Source organism: Brachycentrus maculatus, unplaced genomic scaffold (assembly GCF_059751285.1).
Source record: "Brachycentrus maculatus isolate JH-2025_06_01 unplaced genomic scaffold, ASM5975128v1 h1tg000004l, whole genome shotgun sequence".
Classification (NCBI taxonomy): Eukaryota; Metazoa; Arthropoda; class Insecta; order Trichoptera; family Brachycentridae; genus Brachycentrus; species Brachycentrus maculatus.
The window spans coordinates 412501-424553 of NW_028280759.1; positions in this window are offsets into that span (position 1 = coordinate 412501).

Below are 12053 nucleotides of genomic sequence, written 5' to 3' on the forward strand. Positions count from 1 at the left end.
AATATTTATGTTTCCATAATTCCATTATTTATATACCATAGATTGTTTAATTTATGGTATCACATAAATTGGTTTTGCATTTGAATTAGATTTTAAACAATTAAAAAGAGTAAAACATCCTTTTCCGCTTTTTAACCGACAGACGTTTGATGACGTAAACATATTTTGACCGCTCCTACGTGTACGAGTTAATACACGTACACGTTGGAATATTCGAAGCCACAAAAATACAATAGAGTTTAACAAATTTGGTCTTGGATATATTGTCTGAATTTAGAGTCTAAGTTTTAAAAAATTACAAAATCCAATACCATTGCTATTTTGACGTAAAAGTATAGTAAAATACTAACAAATGCAAAAGTTATCAAAAAAAAGGATGAAACTAAACTGAATGCACCCAAAAATCGATCACTGTATGATTTATATATACTGTATGACAGATTGAAAGCTGTCCCACCGTATTATAGCCCCATGGTTGGTATTAGTGCTATATTCGTATCATTGGGGATTATTTGCATTATAATCAATTGCTTCGTTTACTAAATTTCATAAAGTTGAGTGCTAGGAGAAAACTATATAATCTGATTAACTTATATAAAAAATATGTATATTTTATACGGTCCCTTTTTATTGCAAATGATAAATATTTATGCCCTTACTAGAAACACGAGAAACCGTCAAATAATTTAATGTAACAACAGCCGGATAGTGTCTGGATTCAATAAACCGAATTCTATACACCGAATGCAAAACCTCGGCAATGATTTCGCGGACCATATCGATATCTGGAATATGTCACTTCCTAACTATAAAGCAATAATAATTACAATGTTTCAGGTTCATGCATAATTCCTTGTTTTATATGTCCATCCTCGTTTAGATAAGTACTTTTCGAACCAATAGTATACTTAAATAGAGAAATCATATTATTTTATACAATACTTAATAAAGGAAAATAAATATCTGATTAAAATAGTCTTCCTACAGAAGTCGAACCGCCTAGGCAGATGAAGAAGAAGAAAAGAAAGAAAACTTCGTCCTATCGTGAGGTGACCGGAGCCTTACTGCGTAATCACGGACTTTCGTTACAAAATCCTACAACCGCTTGTGGTCAGGAAGTTATATTTCCATATTAGTAATATCGAATAGTTTAATATTACCGGATTATGAAAAAATATATAATTTGATAACGTTTATGAGCAATATAAACAAATTTTTCAAGGTTATCTGTAAAAGGAACTCTATAATTACACACTTAATGCTCGTTGGTATAAAAACTTCATCGGAGTGTGTCGTTTTTGTTTTTATTAATTCGCTAATTGCATCCCTACGCGTGTACAGCTCAGAAAATAAATATGGGAAAAATAAGGATATTTTAAAATATTGGTAAAAATTTTGATTAAAATACTCATTACACTGCGAAACCGTTTATAAAAATTTAACTTGTAGGTAATGGTCTTATTTGTAAAAGAATGACACAGTAAAAGGTTTATGTGACATTTTTCAGGAGATGATAATATTTTTATTTAAGATTTATATTGCGATAAACAAGTAATAAACAATGACAATGCTTTTTAGATAATATAAAAACCATAATTATTTAATTAACAGCTGTAATTTCTTTTAAAGATTGCATTTTTATGTCTGTATACAACAGTCTAAATAATTAAACGGAAATAAAATAAACGAAGTTTAAAAAGATACATGCGAGTATAAATACGTGTAAATATATATTTCATATATATGTATATATATTCTTATTCTTACCCTTAATCTCTACGGTTACTAAGACACGGCATTATATCGACGCAGTATGTAACGATTTTTAATTGCATGAAAGTACATAGTACGATCAGTCCAAAACTAACAAATTTTATAGTGAAAAAGTAATTATTTTGACCATCCTGAGAATTAATACCCGAATCCCTATCTAACTACAATGCATTTAGTATTCACATAGGGAAGGACATTGTTACTATAAACCAAGCTAGGTTTACACACAAACACAAAATGCAGAACCCTCTTCTAGTGGAACGGAAGATATGCTGACGACAATCAACATTCCGCCTTCTCCTGAGGAGTTTAACGTGGTTTCCTCCCAGCTATGAGCAAATGCTGAGAAGTTCCTGTTTGACCCACACTAGATTTTCATCCTGTTTCCAACACAGAACATATAAAATAAAATATTTTCTTCATTAGAAGAAATAAAAATTTCCTTAATACACTGGCAAACAATTTCCAACATTTATTTTGTAACTGGCATGAAAATACCTGATCTTTATGCACTTTGCATAGCTGAATTCAAAAACGAATGCAAAAAAATGTAGCACGTCAGATTTTTTACTTATGGATATTTTTAATTCTGAAATTGACCAAAGTTTATATTATTATTTATGTAAAAATATATAAACATATAATGCTATCGTATTCAATATTTATAAGTTAATATATTTCCACAGTTACTCCATAATTATCAATACTTCTTTTTAATCCCTTAGACTTTAAAATAAAACATATCTAGATACCAACCACTATTACGGTTTCAACGTATGGGGTCCAAACAAACAATAATATGTCTGTAACATCAAAACTTGACGTGATACAAGCTTGTCACCATATAGACTTTGAATTAGAACTATTAATTTAGTCCAAATCAGTCATCAAAATTTCAGTTACAAAATCATTGTTGGCCAGTGTAATCTATAAACCTTATACGTAATAATCAAGGTAAATAATAAATGACAATCTCATGTAAAAAAGTACTATACAAGCTGATATTTTTTTAAATTAAAAAACAATATTACCTCATTGCTTCTTAAGCATGTGAATTTATGTCGTTGTGCTTACGTTGGTTAACTATTGCATAATAAGCATACATAAATACGAACGGTGCACATTGATTTTTGTGTCGGCGTCAAAACTAATAAAGAAAACTGACGAAAAAATGTGTTATTTTTTTATGAAAGTTGGATTGACGTCAATCGTTAGTGAAAATATTAAAATAATTTTAATCCATAAATTAGTATTATAGTAAACGCCTACTCGTCGCACGAATCACGAAAGAGTTTCCAACATTTTAAGTGTGTCCAAATACTTGCTCACAATTCTGAATTATCTCCAATTAGCAGTTTTTACATTATTTTTTTACATTTTAGCATAGATGAAGAAGAAAATGGAAGTCTAATAAATTTACTGGTCAAATTATAAGCTTAAATAAAAAAATTTAAATGATGTATTCTAGCGTTCCTCAAGTATGTAAATAAAATCCAGGATTCGGACCTCACATACAAATGAAATAGATTCTGCTTTACTAAAGCTTTCCTCGTCCCACTATAGATGTCTCTTGTGAACTCTCGCATACTATGTTTTTAGTTTGATCAATATATTGTAGTCGTACAGGAGAAAGTGACCAACTAATAAAACGTTAAATGTTCAGGAGGGCCATTTCAGCCACTGTTGCTTGGCATGAAAATAAACATCAGTCATTTTTAATAAGTCAATATATTATACTTCCAAATATAAAATCTTTTGAGATTTTTTCCAGTTCAAAATTAAGCTAGTAAGATATTAAATAGTCAATGACTACGTTTTTGTAAAAAATGCACTTGGTCACTTTCTCCTGTATGACTACGATATCTAGATGTTTCAAGAATATGAGTAGTGTGGTGGTCGATCATAGGTAGAATTACTGAATTCAACACGTGTGTAAAGTGATACACACATTTCATTCATTGACATAAACCCTGTTAAAACCCACACTTCCATAGGTTTTTTCATCTTTGTTGGGATTTCAAAAAAATATCATTAATTTTTGTTCGAAGGATTACCCCCAAAGTATATTTTTAGAGACTTGCATGTAGTTAGGAAAGTGAGGATATTGAAGGTAAATATGAAAAAATACATCACCAATATCCAAACCAATTTTTAAAATCAATCTTGAATTTATTTTGTGATTGATAGGAATCGAACCCTCGACGCCAGTTTCGCAGTCGAGTGTATACCCATCTAAGCCACGGTGACTCCAAGCACATATTCATGATGATTTTGTAATAACAGTTTGTGAAAGGAACCTAATATGCCAAAGATTGGTATAGAATATATGTGCCAATACATTTTCTTATTATTTTTTATTAACGGACATATACAGTGAGTTGAAAGACCTGTGGCATTTGAACTGACTGCGTACTCGTGAGCTGAGATCAAATTAAATTCGATGATTATTGAAAGTTGACTTTCGATTAAAAAAATAATAATATTTTTGAATCCACATCTCGTGTCTGACAATGAACCACACGTATAGCTCCATTCATTGCTCACATATAAGTCTCCATCTATAATGTGTTAGAACTGTCATATGCTGCATCGTTAACTCTTTTGAAATAGCTTTTTGACCGAATTGAAGTGTTAGTAAAACACACTTTACTAAATATCACTCATGACGGATAGCATGCTTTTTGACAGCTGCTGTAACTTGCACTGTTGTTTCATAGATTTTTTTTATACATTTTCATTGCTGTAAAACATTGTGAAATAAAAACATGTTTTGAAAGTGTCATTTCTCTTTTCGTTCATTTCCATTAACCTAGACTAAGCCATAGCAATGCGTCACCGTGTATGGCTAGTATGTGTCATTATATGTAATTGCTTCGCACGTAAGGTCTAGGTACCTAGTACTTTCATGCTTTTATATAAAACGGATTTTTTTCCAACTTGGTTTATACCACTTTTTTAAGATAAATATTTGTGTTTTTAGTACGCAAATATTTATATTTCATACTATTACTGTGAGCCTAAGCGGCTCATTATTAGAAATAGGTATCAAATTGTGGTAGAGTGGATTCGAATCGAGAAACTCTTACTTTTGAGTCCGCGACACTAACCACGGGACAACAACCCGATACTTTTTCTTAAAAATCTGTGTCAACTCGTATAATATGACGCGTGTTTTGATGCATTCTGCATCATTTTCAAACACCGTCATAGATTTTAATAAATATTAGTATTTAAAATACAAATGGATAGGATACAACCACAAAGTAATTGCCGAATTAACTAATGGAATGTTTATTTTATATAATAATTCTAATATTTAAATATTTAATGAAAACCAAAGCTAAACATTAATTTTTGTATGTATTAACAGCACTTTTTCCTAGAAAATCGTAAAGCTCTTTTTAATAGGGAACCCGAATTAAACATCCTCTTACGTAGGTTGAACGCTAAGCGTCATGAAATCGCAGGACATAAAAGAAGACGTATTTTCAGGATATGATAAAAAAAATTGACGTGGTGAAAAACCTTTAATCCAGCAAAAGCAATCATCAAAAGATGAGTCCATTATCATTTGTCCAATATGAAATGCGGTGAATTAATACAATTTTAGAAAAAAAAAAATCAAATTGAAATAAACTGTATTTTTCAATTTATATATGTACCTACTTCACATCTTTATCAATATTTTCCACCCATTTTTATGATCAAAATGATTACATGTTATTTTATGCCGTAGTGCATATTGTATTTTATTTTAAACCAACGCATTAGATATTGATTTGCCATTTAAGATTTTTTAAATTTTTGTACTACATATAAAGGGTTAGAATAAAAATATTAAAAATATGTAATTAATTAAATTAACATCATGCAATGTGAACAGCATTTTTATATAATAAAAAAAACTTATAATTATCAGGTATTTAAAAAGGTATGTATATATGTGCACATATAAATATATGCATGTACATATATATATAAATATATATATATATATATATATATATATATATATATATATATATATATATATATATATATATATATATATATATATATATATATATATATATATATATTATATATATATACATATATATATATGTATATATATATATATATATATATATATATATATATATATATATATATATATATATATATATATATATATATATATCCATACGTATTCAAAAATACTTAATTGTATGTACATATATTTAGGTATATATTAATACAAATCACACTTTCTATTATTATCAGCAATTGTGAGACTCACCATAGTTTCATAAGTAAACAATACAAGTATTTAGTTTGATCGGGTATTTCCCTATATTTGATAAAGGGTCTTTATCAACTACCTATATCCAAATATTATCAGAGTGGACGCTTTCCAATATAAATTAGGGATTTACAATCTGCGGCCAGTGGTCAGAGATATTAATAACCGACTTAAATTCCAGCTCTTTATAGAACGGTGTGATAAGGAAATGGTCACAAAATGCCTGTCAGTATTAGAATTTTGTAGAAAAGGGGATTTATAATATTTATTATGTATTATGCGTAATGAAAGACATGATATTGCGATTGCGATAGCATCAAGTTTGGACATACATTACGACATTTCAAAGTACAGTAAAACCTTGATATAACAGACCTCTATTTAACGAATTTCGGATATATCAGGAAAAAATCGAGTCAATTACAAAATTAAAAACGTCTTGTAAATATACACGTAATTTTTTACAGTACCTTAATAATATTTATTCAAGTCGACTTGAAATATTCATCGGCCATTTGTCTAAGAACTTATTTTATTTTATTATATTTTTAAAAATAAACTTATTTCATTTCTTATTTTAGTTCCTCATTTAACTTTTGCCTCACAAATAAAGGAAATTATCACTGCAACTTTCGAATAAAAAACATTAAAAATTAAGAGTTATTTTTGTATTATGTATGAAATAGTAAAATGGTGGTGGATCTCTCATTCAATGGGTATTTTTCTGGACGCATTCAGAATGACACATGTGACAAAGACCTTATTATTAGTGGTAATTACACATTTCTGAGTTATTAATAGCCATACGAGGCGTCTTGGGAATCCAAACACGTACTGCATATTCAGTAGGTACATGAATATTCCAATAATTGATACGTGATGTACCTACTAGATATCCAAGGTGCGTATAGCAATTATTATCAAATTACAATTATTGTGTGTAATACCGGCGTTTTCTGACGTTGTCAATAGAATAACATTATTCGTGCGGTGATTAACATGTGGGTCCAAATTTATTATCACTTTCTCAGCGGTGATGGCAAACCATTTTTCTGTGTCGTGGTTAGCACTTTGTGCTCGGATTGTCAAGTTTGTGTTAATAAAAATCGTAACTTATTAAAGGGATCTGTAATAGAGTGTCGATGAATAATGTTTGAGTGGGAAATGCGATGACTGAGCATTTTCTTCAAATGTTTTTGCGCTGTTTCGTGTTTGTCTGCTGTGCTGGGGTTGTGGAGGCGTCTGTGTACCGGCTAACTGACTGACTGAACTAACTACTAATGCCTTTCTCTGCCTACACTGGGGTACTTCTAGAAAATTTTGTGGTGGTTTTACAAACTTGTATTTATTTAGATAAGCAAAGACGTGGATATTCAAAGCTTTTAATGGTTAATTCACTATAATTTCGAGATCCCATTTTCTTTAAACTTCACAATAGTTCGTAAATCAAAAATAAAGAAATTGTTTCGTAAGAGAAGGCCTGTCAGGAAGCCTAGATGCTTCTGTATCAGATCTGGGAATACGGTGGGACAACTTTCAATGGCCATCCGTTTGGTGTCATTTTTAAAAGTATCTACCTTTATAAAATTGTAATTCTTCCTCTGCGGTGTCATGTCAGCATCCCCATGACGTCGACTATCACTTGAGATTAATTCTCCTTGTCTTGGACTGCTCTAAATAGCGCTTCGATGGTCCTGATCCCCATTCAATCTCTTATCTTCCGGAACCAAAAGATCTGTCTTCTGCCCACACCATGTCGACCTTCAATTTTGCCTTTGAGGATTAGGTACCAATAGTTTGTACTTCCCTCCTTTAAACACATCCCCTAGATAGGACACCTTCCGGACTTTGAAATCAATCAGCGACTGTCTTCCTACTCTTGCTCTTTGGAGCACCATATATGTACGTTGCTGACTATAAATGTATGTATGGTAGGTCCATGGGATGCGTAGCATTCTACGACGTTGTCACATTTCGAATACCTAAAATCTTAATTAATATTTTTTATTTAATCATTCATCCTTAGGAATGAAAGTTCATAAGTATATATAAGTACATAAGTATGTATTCGTAATGTATTATTGTATAAATATAAAAATAAATGTTTATTTTTTAACATATTAGAAATATTTTCATTCGATTCTGAAAATGAGTATCAAGTAACGTTTAATTTTAAAATATAAAAAATATTTTTTGAAAATACCAGAATTTTTAAAAACATGAAATATTTATGTTTACCAAAAATATAATTCTCGGGAAAAACTTTTAATATATTCCAAGAATTTGAGTAGTGTGGTTGTCAATAATGGGTGGAATTGGTGAATGTTACACGTGTGTGAATTGATCCCTTAAACCAGCCTATGACGGTAGTCAGCCTTGTAAATGCCCAGACTTCCATATTCTTCATCATCTTTAATGAGATGTCAATAAAATATATAAAAACTATTAAAAAAACGAAGAACGTAACAATGATTATTTGCACGGTATACTATTAAATTACATCGCTATTTTAAAAACAAGAGGATCGTCGAACGCTTGAAATGTCAGTCTACGGTAAAATAGTTCAAATTGTAGCAAAAAATCACTCTGAGAACACTTCTAAAAATACTCGCATTTGTTTCTAGGAAATCCTAAGTTATTTCTGTAATCCTTTTACAAATAGATTATAGTATAACTGACGTCTTTTTGTAGGGGTTTCCCGCAAGGTAGATTGATCCGGTTTTGAGACAGACAAAAAATGTGGTACCTAAGGTTACTAATGCGGCGAGATTCACCCACCGTAATCGTTTTCCCGTATGGATTCACGGTAGCGAATTATCTTCTTTTTCGTGTATCAAAATGCTTAGTCACAAATGAAAGTTATTTTCACATTACATTTTACATTTTATACATTTTACATTTTTACATCTCAACATAGACGAGGGAGAGTATAGAACAAATAAAAGGGATTCTACTAAATCAATAATTTGTTATATTTTTTCATTTGTTTATTTTAAATATGCTTATTACCTTATGTTTTTCTCATTTATTTCTTTTAAATATGCTTCTTATGCCTATTTATTATACCTGTTAATTGTTTTTATATTTTGCCATGTATTAGTTTTGGCTATTTTTTTAAAAATCTTTTTTGTAACTTTATTATTTGTGTTCCAGTCTTGTTTACCTTGATCCTATGTCCTAAAATGAGAAATAGAAATTACAGTTCAGAAATATTGCATACCATATATGACTTATGTATGAAACATGTTTTGAAAAATAAATAATAAATAAATAAATAAACAAATAAAAACTTTCCAAATCGTTATGAGTTTTTCTGTAGAGTGATTGTCAATCATAGATATAATGGTAAATGTTACATATGTGTAAAGTGGTCACCTAATCTGCCTATGACATGTATCTTTCCATTTTTTAATGCCGAGATCTCGAACGTTGAAATTCATTTACGCTTTTAATTGGCAGTACTGGCACCATAGTTTGCCGACTTCTGGTAAAAATGTTATTATTACGTACGTAAATGCGTTTGGTCGGGCAGTTTACCCATTGGAGTTTCCTCTGCGGGGGTTTCCCGACTGTACCTATACTGCATACCATCTTCCGGTACTCCGCTCTAATCCCAGTGAACATGTGAGCGAATAAATAAAAAATAATATATCGAAGTTATACAGGAGAAAGTGACCAAGTACATTTTTTACTAAAACGTGATCATTGACTATTTGATATCGTACTAGCTTAATATTGTCCTGGAAAAATCCCAAGCAATTTTAAACTTGGAAGTATAATATATTGACTTGTTAAAAATGACAAACTGCATTGATGTTTATTTTGTTGCCAAGTAAAAGTGACTTAAATGGCCCTCCTGAACATTTTACGTTTTGTTAGTTGCTCACTTTCTCTTGTACGACTACGATATGTCAAAATCAATCAGGACCAGTTAAAAAATTGACAAATAAATTTAAATTGGAAAAAATATCGTAAATATCACTTTTTCTTAATTTATATTGTGACACGTGTTTCGATCCGTTCCGCATCTTTTAAACACCGTATGTGAAGCTTAGTCTAAATTTTAAAGTTATGTCCTCGGGAAAAAATAGATAGATATTACCGAGAAGTTTCTGTCGAATCAATCAATGAAAAAATGTAAAGAAGATGCTAAAGTTGTCTTTTACTCAGTCATTAAGAGTGTACTCTCAAATACATAATCATGTAAGCGACCGATTGCTCGAGAAGCTAGACGTGTTGTCTGCGCACATTTTTTAAAAATAAACTCGTCAATTCAAAATATATTTCTTATCATTTTTTTAACACCTTACCTTTCAATAACTCCTTTTCAAAAACAATTATTTATTTTGAAGAAAAACTTAATTTTTTCAATAAAAAACGGTTTGTAAAGCAAAACAAACAAAAAAAACAACAACTTATTATGTTGCGGGCTATTAATTATCCTACCTTAAAATTGGAGAACATGATAAAAAGGAAATTATTATTTCTTTAACAAGCAAAACATGCACTAAAAAATAACTTGTCAGTTTTTATTATATACCATAATGCATTCATAGTTTAAAAAATAAACATTTATCTCATTAAATGATGCCAATGATAGTTTAACACTTTTTATGTTGTTAAAAGCAATAAAACCGTGTCAAGGCTTAGTTTATTCAAAAGAAATTCCCTTACATTGACCATAACCGCTGTGTTTTGCAATAAAGGTTATTTTACGTTGAACGCTTGCCAGCAAACTGTTACTAGTCGAATGCGTAACTATCGCGTGCGACAATGTTACGTACACGATAATGATACTTGTGTACTTGAAAAAAGTCATCCGTAATATCAGTTGATGGAAATTGTTAAGTATTGGATTTGAAAAAGAGAGATATGTTTTGTTATATAATCTATGATTTCGTTTTAAATTTGTATAGACATAAAATGGTTTTTTTAAGGCCGATTCATTATCGCTTTATTTTTATTATCGATAGAGATGAATGTAAAATAGTAGTAAGTGGGGAAATTTTAGAATAAGTACATGATTTCGTATATTTGGGAAGGATGTTTTCAAGGGATGGTAAGATTGATACCTACTGACTGAAAAATGTATAAAAAATATATAAAACCCTTATCCGCACCCAAATGGTGCATAAGGCACTGCGTCATATAAACGCAGTGTTATCTTGATCGTTTATACATGAAGGAAAGGTGATCAGCCCTCAGCTTCAGGTACCATTCCAGGGTAATATTGAATAAATATTACAGTGAAAAACTCACTAATATTTATTTTACCCCCCTTGGGAATCGAACCCGGAACCTCCAGAACGGTAGCCGAGCGTGCTGACCATTACACTACGGAGGCGGACTTAACTGACTGAAAAAAAGGAAATTAAATGCTGGAAATAGAGTAAATGGTGCTCTGAATTCAGTTATAGCTAATAAAAACCTTAAATCGTAAGATTAACTGGCAGTGAGCAATGGAGTATTGATTCCAACACTAATGTATGGAAGTGAAGCCTGAAATTGGCAAAAAAAAACGTATAAAGTAGATTGAAAGCACAAATTCAAAAGTCGAAAGACGAATGTGCGGCAAAACTCCGTATGTTCGGATGGTGGTATAAAGAAAGAATGTAAGACAAGAAAAGCATTATCAGTAAAATTAAGGAAGATGTGTTGAGATCGTTTGGACAGCAAACAGTAAAACAAATTTATGAGACGGATGCGGTTCGTAATAGAAGCCGAAGAAGACCTAGAAAAACTTGGCATGATCAAGTATTTCAAATGCTTGAAAGTGTTCAGCTCGAGACTCAGAATGATCGGCGGGCATGGATGAGGATATGCATGAATGTGTAAAAGACAATGAAAGTTTGCAAAGGCAGATCGGTGTGGCGTCTTTTCTTTCTGACTACCCCTGTGGAGAAGCGTTGTAGTGGTTAGTTAGTTACTTAGTCGCTTAATAGTCCAATTCCATTTAAATTTGTTCGCATACCAAAACAAAGCACATCCAAGACAATAA